Source organism: Balaenoptera borealis, assembly GCF_965194805.1.
Source record: "Balaenoptera borealis genome assembly, chromosome: 5".
Taxonomy (NCBI): domain Eukaryota; kingdom Metazoa; phylum Chordata; class Mammalia; order Artiodactyla; family Balaenopteridae; genus Balaenoptera; species Balaenoptera borealis.
The window spans coordinates 30,085,015-30,092,717 of record NC_138862.1 but is presented as its reverse complement, the minus strand read 5'-3'; the positions used below and the strand labels follow the sequence as shown (position 1 = coordinate 30,092,717).

Genomic DNA, 7,703 nt, shown 5'->3' with positions numbered 1-7,703 from the left:
ATTCACTTTGTTATAAAGCAGAAACTAACACACCATTGTAAAGCAACTGTACTCCAATAAAGATATTTAAAAAAAAAGAAAAGAAAAGAAAATTCAGGAACACCATTGTGGGTGGCAATTTGGCAATATGTATTAAGAGACTTCAATATTTTTTCATGGATTAGATCTACCAATTAAACACAGTTAAATTTACCCAAAGAAAATAATCTTTAGAAGTCTAAATATACAGAGAGGCTCATTCTAGAATTTCATGAAACAGTCCATGATAGAGCAATGGTCATGTAAATTATGACACAGTTATTCAATTTATTGAAACAAATTTTAAAAGAATGAAAATCAAGTAGCAACTTAGAAATTGCAAGTAATAAAACTGTATAAAATCATTAAAATTTAAAAATACCTAGAATTAATTATCAGAAAGACATACACTAAAACAGTTGCATTGGGGAGTTGATTCTTTGTATCCTCAATTATTCTTTTTTTTTTTTGCAATGTGTTGCTATTAACTATTAAAGCAAGCAATTTATAAACATTAATAATAACCCTACCCTCAGACTAGGCTTGGAAATTACAGAAGAAAGCAGAACACACATTCGATGCAGCTTTATCCTCACTCTACCTATTTCTTCTAAGGGAAGGAAGGTCTTCATTGTTCAAGTGGTGAGTGAGTGAATGTGTATGTGTGTGTGTGTGTGTGTGTGTGTGTGCATGTAAGTGTATCGACCAGCTGTGAGGTGCTCTATGTCACTTTTGCCATGTAATAGCGATACAGCAGTGTTATTCCTCATGAGGATGGAAGTAGGGTGTAGACAGTGCAGAGGCAGGAGGGATAGATAACACCTCCCAGTGACTCACCAATAATAAAAACTAAAAAAAAGCACTGGGTCTTCTCTGGTTACAATAACTGTAGAAGTGTCATACTGGTTGAGTATAAGACAAAAAATATAAAACACAAAGTTTTTCTCAGTTAATGAAATATCTTAGCAACAACAACGATGATTCTCAGGAAAAAAGCTTAGAACAACATTTTAAAAATATTAGCCTTTGTGTGACTTGTCTATATTTGTATAGTTTTTTAAATTTCACTCTCTTTTTTCAACCTTTATAAGCTTATATTAATTTTGAAATGGTGCATAATACAATTCTAAACTTCAAATATTCTGATACTCCTATGACTCAATCTTAATATTTTTATTCCTGTTTTAGTTCCCTTTGTCTACCATGATTTTAAAGACAAGATCAACATAAAGGGCAGTTGTTGAAAGTCAGCTCACACATTTACTGTGAAGAATACTCTCGGTAAAGGTTTGCTTGTCCTTTTAATGATAGGGTCTTAGACCTAAACACAAAAGCCCTTGCCTTCAGTGAAATCTCAATGCAATAATCATGACGATTTTTCTTGGTTTAATCCTAAATCATAACCCAAGATCTTTATACAAGTTGAACTTCACATTTACAACCACTGTAAAAATGATTTTCAGACCCATGTTTAGAATTCAGCTGCTTTGGGCCTCTGTTAATCTTCATTAAAATCTTTTCCTTATATTCATTTGTTGGACATAATGAAGAATAATTATATAAATCTTTAATAATTAATTCTGTTTTTCCACCAAGAGTTAATAAAATTTATTATTTCTCATCTTTTTATCTCTCATTATTTTTAATTCTATGAATATAGCAACCCAGCAAACATATGGCAATAAATTTACTTGTGGACATTATTCCACTAAAGATTAATACAAGTTAATTGTGTTGACAGATTCAGGCTGAACATACATTTATTCAATAAGAAATTTCCTAAGTCAATCAATCATAGTCTATTGAAATTTTAGTTTTAAAATAGTCTATAATTTAGAGAATCAATCCATTTACATTTTAAAGTTTTCAATGACATATACTAATTTTGCCTGCTAAATATAAAATAAAGCCACAATAATACTATTTTATAAAATTTAGCAGTATTTCACTATAAAACTAGAAAAAATAGATGTGTAAAAATGAACTGTAAAATCTTAATCATATGAATACCTATATTTTAAAAATTATTTGAAAGCAATTTCTTTTGCTTCTGGACTAAGAATGATCTAATTTGAAGTTTTCTAACTCTTAAGGGGTTGAACACCCCAAATATTGTCTAGAGTAAGCAATTTTTCTGAAAGACAAATTATACTCTTTAAGAATGTTGCACTTAAATTTCATATCCATAGTTTCCCTATAATTCAACAGATACATTATCTACAGATGAGGAGCTTTCTATATAACAGGAGGTTTCTCATTCAAGAAGAAAACAGATGAACAAGCCTATAACCCAGGAATAATTGGTCATATTATTAAGATTTTTGAGTTTCTGCAAGATTAGATAAGAAGAGAGGAATGGAAACAACATCCCTAGATTAGTTATATTTCAATATAAGAATCAAATGTGCATTCTGAACTTTTGGCAATCTGTTCATGATAATAACAGTAACATATTTCACCAAGTTCCTAAAACCAGTGGGGGAAAAAATATCACTTTATCAATAAAGGTACAGAACAGTCAAGGTTTAGTTTCTTCCAGCCCAATCTTTGGAAAAGAGAACTCCCAAGAGACAGGAAAATATCTGGAAATAAGAAGACATTAAATTATATCCCTGGAGCTTTGATGAAGAAAGAAAGAAAAGGTAAAGAGAGCTATGAATACAATATTATGGTTGGATAGAATGGGAGGCCCTTTATGAGTTCTCAGCTCACCATGATAGCGTAAGGGTGAGGGGGTTGGATAGGAATCTGCTATTTCAAAGTGACTCAGGATATAGATGTGTCTGTGGTAGGTAATAAGACCACTATCTGCGCCAGTTCTGAGAAGCATACAGTTATCAGACTGGTTAGGAAGCTACACAGTCAGTGAGGTCCTTCCTTTCTGACAAATCATTTCTCTATTAATTGATTCAATCGGGGAGAGAGAGAGAGAGAGAGAGTGAGAGAGAGTTGCTGCCCTCCTGTAGCTTTGTAGCTAACATTCCAATTGGAGTAGGTGCATCTCTTTGCCCTTTTGGGTGGAGAAAGGAAAGATAATTGCAAAGTGGATCCCATGGCAGGGTCTTTTCAGGACAGAGGATAACTTAAACCTTTTATGTGCTGAAAAGTGCCACATGTTTTCAAAAAGGGCTTTCCCTGTTCTGAACATAACCATTCTGGGCAATGGCATATGATTGTCATGGATGGAAATAGAAAACTCACAGGTAGAAGAGATTCTAAGGCTAGCTGGCTGGCATGGGATCAAGAGCCTCTTTCTCTATGAGTGTGGGATGATGCTGAGTATAATAGTTTCCTCAGGCTGCCCAAACAAAGTGCCACACTTCGGATGACTTGATATAATAGAAGTTCATACTCTCACAGTTCTGAAGGCTAGAAGTCCAAAATCAGGGTGTCTACAAAGCCATGCTCCCTCTGAGAGTCTGGGTAGAATCCTTTCTTGCCTCCTCCTATCTCCTGGTGGTGGCCATCAATGCTTGGTGATCTTTGCTTGCAGCTGCATCACTCCAGCCTCTGCCTCTGCTGTCACAGTGTTCTCCCTGTGCATCTCTGTGTCTTCACATGGCTGTCTGCCCTCTGACTTTTCTCTCTCCTCTTTTTATAATGACATAATCATACTGGATTAAGGACCCTGCCTACTCCAGTGTCACCTCATCTTAACTACTACGTCTTCAATGACCCTGTTTCCAAATAAGGTCCCATGCTGAGATACTAGGGATTAAAATATCAATATATCATTTTGGAAGACACAATTCAACACATAACACTAGGTAAACCAAACTTTCAGCAAAACCAACAGTCTCCTTGCTTAGGTCAGAGTTTGCTTGGCTAGAAGACTATATCTTATTCAGAACTGCTAAAACAGAAATATCATAGACTGGGTGGCTTAAACAACAGAATTTATTTCTCACAATTCTGGAAGCTGAGAATTCCAAGATCAAGGACCTCAGGCTGTTCAGTTGCTGATGGGGGCCCTCTTCCTGCTATGTCCTCACATGGTGGAGAGAGAAAGCAAGCAAGATCTCTCCTATCTTTTCTTAAAAGGGTACAAATCCCACTGTGAAAGCTCCACACTCATGACCCAAAGGCCACACACCAAATACCATGACATTGGGGATTAGGGTCTCAAAATATGAATTTTGGGGAACACAAACATTCAGTTCACAGCAGACTAGGTTAAAAATGATACTATTCTTCAGCTAAGTTTGAAAAGCTATAAAACAATGTGAAGTTTTATTATTTGCCAAAGTGGGCAAGGTTTAAACAGTATTTTTATGATTAAGACTCTTTTCAAACCAGGAAAAAATGATCCGTTTGTACGAACATTAATATAACTTTGATTTCATTATTTCTTCAGTTTTCTTAAGCATGACATATTTTGTTAGTCCCATAATTACCTTTTCCCTCTATATTTTCAAAGCTTTTCTTTATTCTAATTCCACCCAGCTGAGAGATTTTAAAAGGGTTTCAGTGCCTCTCAAGTTTCCACAGTTCTTAAATAGATAATTGGTAAAATTTATTTTCCTATTTGACCTTTAATTATAAGACCTCAATATCATTTTTGTTTCCATTTTATATTTAATGCATAAAATATTTTTCCACACACAATCATTAGACTGTTCAAGTTTCATTTCAAGTTAAAAGAATACGTTCAAAGCAACAACCAGATCTTGTACCATGGTTAAGATCATGGACTTTGTAGCTGAAACACATGGGTTCAAATCCCTGCTCTACTATATACTTACTTTCTACTACTGGCCATGCTATTTAACTTTCTATGCCCTATTTTCTCATCAGGAAAAAGGGAATAATAGTCGTACCTACTTGATAGGGTTATCCTTAAGAGTAAATGAGTTACTATACTTAAAATATTAAAAAGAATGCTTGGGCAGACCACTTCCAGCGTAGCCATGGTGCCTAACGCTACCACCAACCCGTCGCAGCTTCTCCCTCTAGAGCCTGTGGACAAGTGTATAGGGATCAAGGATTCACATTGTGATGAAGAGTGATAAGGAGATTGTTGGCACACTTCTGGGATTTGATGACTTTTGAAATCACACCAGAAGGAAGAAGAATTACTAAATTAGATCAAATTTTGCTAAATGGAAATAATATAACAATGCTGGTTCCTGGAGGAGAAGGACCTGAAGTATGAATGGATTTCCTTGACTTATGCTAGACTCTGTTTTGTCTTATAATGACAACAAAATAGAATTTTTTTTTTAACCTTTTAATGTTTGTAGTCTGTGAAGCCAAGTTTTCCGTTAAAGGGAAATGCTTTGAAGATGCATTGTAAATGCCTGTTTTTGTAAGTTAATCATGATTATGTTGGAAAAAGAAGAACAGTTTGTTCTTTGAAGACAAAATAAAGGTGTTTTTGTTAAAAAAAAAAAAAAAAAAAAGAATGCTTGGTAAGACGAGAGTACTGTGTAAGTACATTTGACCCTTAAACAACAGGTGTTTGAACTGCACAGGTCCACTTATAGGTGGATTTTGTTCAACAGTAAATACTACAGTACTACACAATGGTTGAATTCGTGGATGCAGTACCACGGGCAGATATGGAGGAACCACAGATAGGGAAGGCCAACTATGAGTTATTTATCAATTTTTGACTGCATGAAGGGTCAGTGCCCCTAACCCCTGCATTACTCAAGGGTTAACTATATAAACTATTGAAATTATTATTAAGGTATAAAGTGATGTTGAAATATGACAACGTACATACCTTCTCATCTGTCTAGTCTGGGACAGATGGAATGGGGACTTGGGAATGGATCCTGTTTCTGACACTTACTAGCCATGTAAACTTAGACTAGCTGTGGAAATTCTTTAATACTCAATTTCATGCCCTGCAAATTGGGACTAGTCTATCTCACAAGGGTTGAGAAAATTTGGGTAAAGTGTTCAGAGAAGTATTTGGCAAATGACAAACTTTCAGTCCTAACTCCTTTCCTCCTTTCTTTCTTCAACTTTAGCTTTGGGCCATGGGGAAAATGAACTGGAGAAATAGAAAGCTGGAGGACTGGAGACCAATCAAAAAGTTACTGCAACATCAATAGTAACATGGAAAGACAGCCAGCAGCAAGGAGAAAAGGAAAGCGTAGAAAGTAGGAGGCAACACATTCCTGGTAAATGATTACCTGTGGCGTTAAGGAGAAATGGAAGAATGAGTGATGATACAAAGGCTTTTGCAAAAGAAGTTCTTTAGGGTGATATCACTTTGTTATGCGTATTTTGCCACACAAGTCACATATGGAATTACTAACAGTACCTGAAATATTGCATTTCACTACCCTTCTAAATCTTCATGCCAATACTGCTATAATTTAATTTTTTATTTTTATTCCATTACTGCTCCCAATTTTGTTCCTACCAATCAGTCATGGTTTCTCTGCAACTTGAGAGAAGCATTCTAATATAGCTATAAAAAAAGCATTTTCATCTGGGAAGATATTATTTTAAAACTCATTTTTGAAGCACTTCACCTGTATCATAGTTTATTATACTGTGGGCTCTATTATGCTTATGAGTTGGACTATAAATAGTATCAGAGTACCCTCTGGAAATAAGTTTATTATAGCTAGGTATTTAAAAATCAGTACCAATTATTAGTAATTTTGGAGAACATTTTCTTTATGTTAGTTATTACTTATGAAAGAAGGTACAAGGAAGTGCTTTGAAAAAATATACAAGTAGTAACAAGTATTTCTGCATTATCTAATATACCCGATCAATGAATAAATTACATTCTTATATATAACCTGATCAGACTTCTAATCCTAGTTTAAACACAAAGTAACACTTACAGAATGTAAATAAAAACAAAATTCTAACTTTGAAATTAGTTAAATTTTATCAGGAGAATTTGATTAAAAACTCATAGTAATTTGTATCCAGTGAATGATTTATGTTTCAGTATACAAAAAATCAACAATTCTATTTATAACAGTACTTATTTTTGAATAAAGTAAAATTATATACTATTATTGTTAATTCATTAGCAGTTAAGAATTGTTGGAGATTTGGGCTAGTTTAAGACTTTATCTCCCACTTTAAATAGAGGAAGTAACCATGGTATATATAATTTAAAATATAGAAGAATAAGAAAATTTTGACAAAACTTTTGAAATCTAAGGTTTAAATAAAACAAATAAAAAATAGTTGATAGGAATACAAGAATCATAGTGATGATATTAAAGGTAATCCAGTGGTGAGATTTGAATTCCAATTTTCCTACAAGATAAAATGATAATTTATACTAAATAAGAACTAAACCAGTTTTCCATTAAATAATTTCAGAATCTATAATGTAAAGCAAGGTTAAAAGTCAATTAAATTTCAATATCAAGCTATCAGATTCTAAACTCATAAAAACTTAGTTTTAATTTGGTGATTAACATGACAGTTCTGAACAGAACCCAGTAGATGGCAGTAGGCTGTTATAAAGTCATCAGGAAGACTAAGAAATAAATTACACATTGCCAATATTACATTTGTACACAGAGAATCTGATGAATAAATTATGCTATTCTTTCTAATATACACAGATACCACATCCCTAAGTGTGGTATCTGCATATATTATAATATATAATATATCCTGGTTTTTTGGTAGTAAGCCATACATTCCTGATCTCTACAAACACAATACTTTTCTCATATTAGATGACAATTACTCTAAACTCA

The 7,703-nt window shown here is 33.7% G+C and overlaps 1 pseudogene across 1 annotated transcript; it reads left to right on the top strand.

Moving 5' to 3' along the window:
• Positions 1-719: 719 nt before the first annotated feature.
• Positions 720-5,236, top strand: LOC309629023 (U6 snRNA-associated Sm-like protein LSm5 pseudogene; annotated as a pseudogene). The gene has a single exon. The product of its transcript is annotated as a U6 snRNA-associated Sm-like protein LSm5 pseudogene (transcript).
• Positions 5,237-7,703: the final 2,467 nt, after the last annotated feature.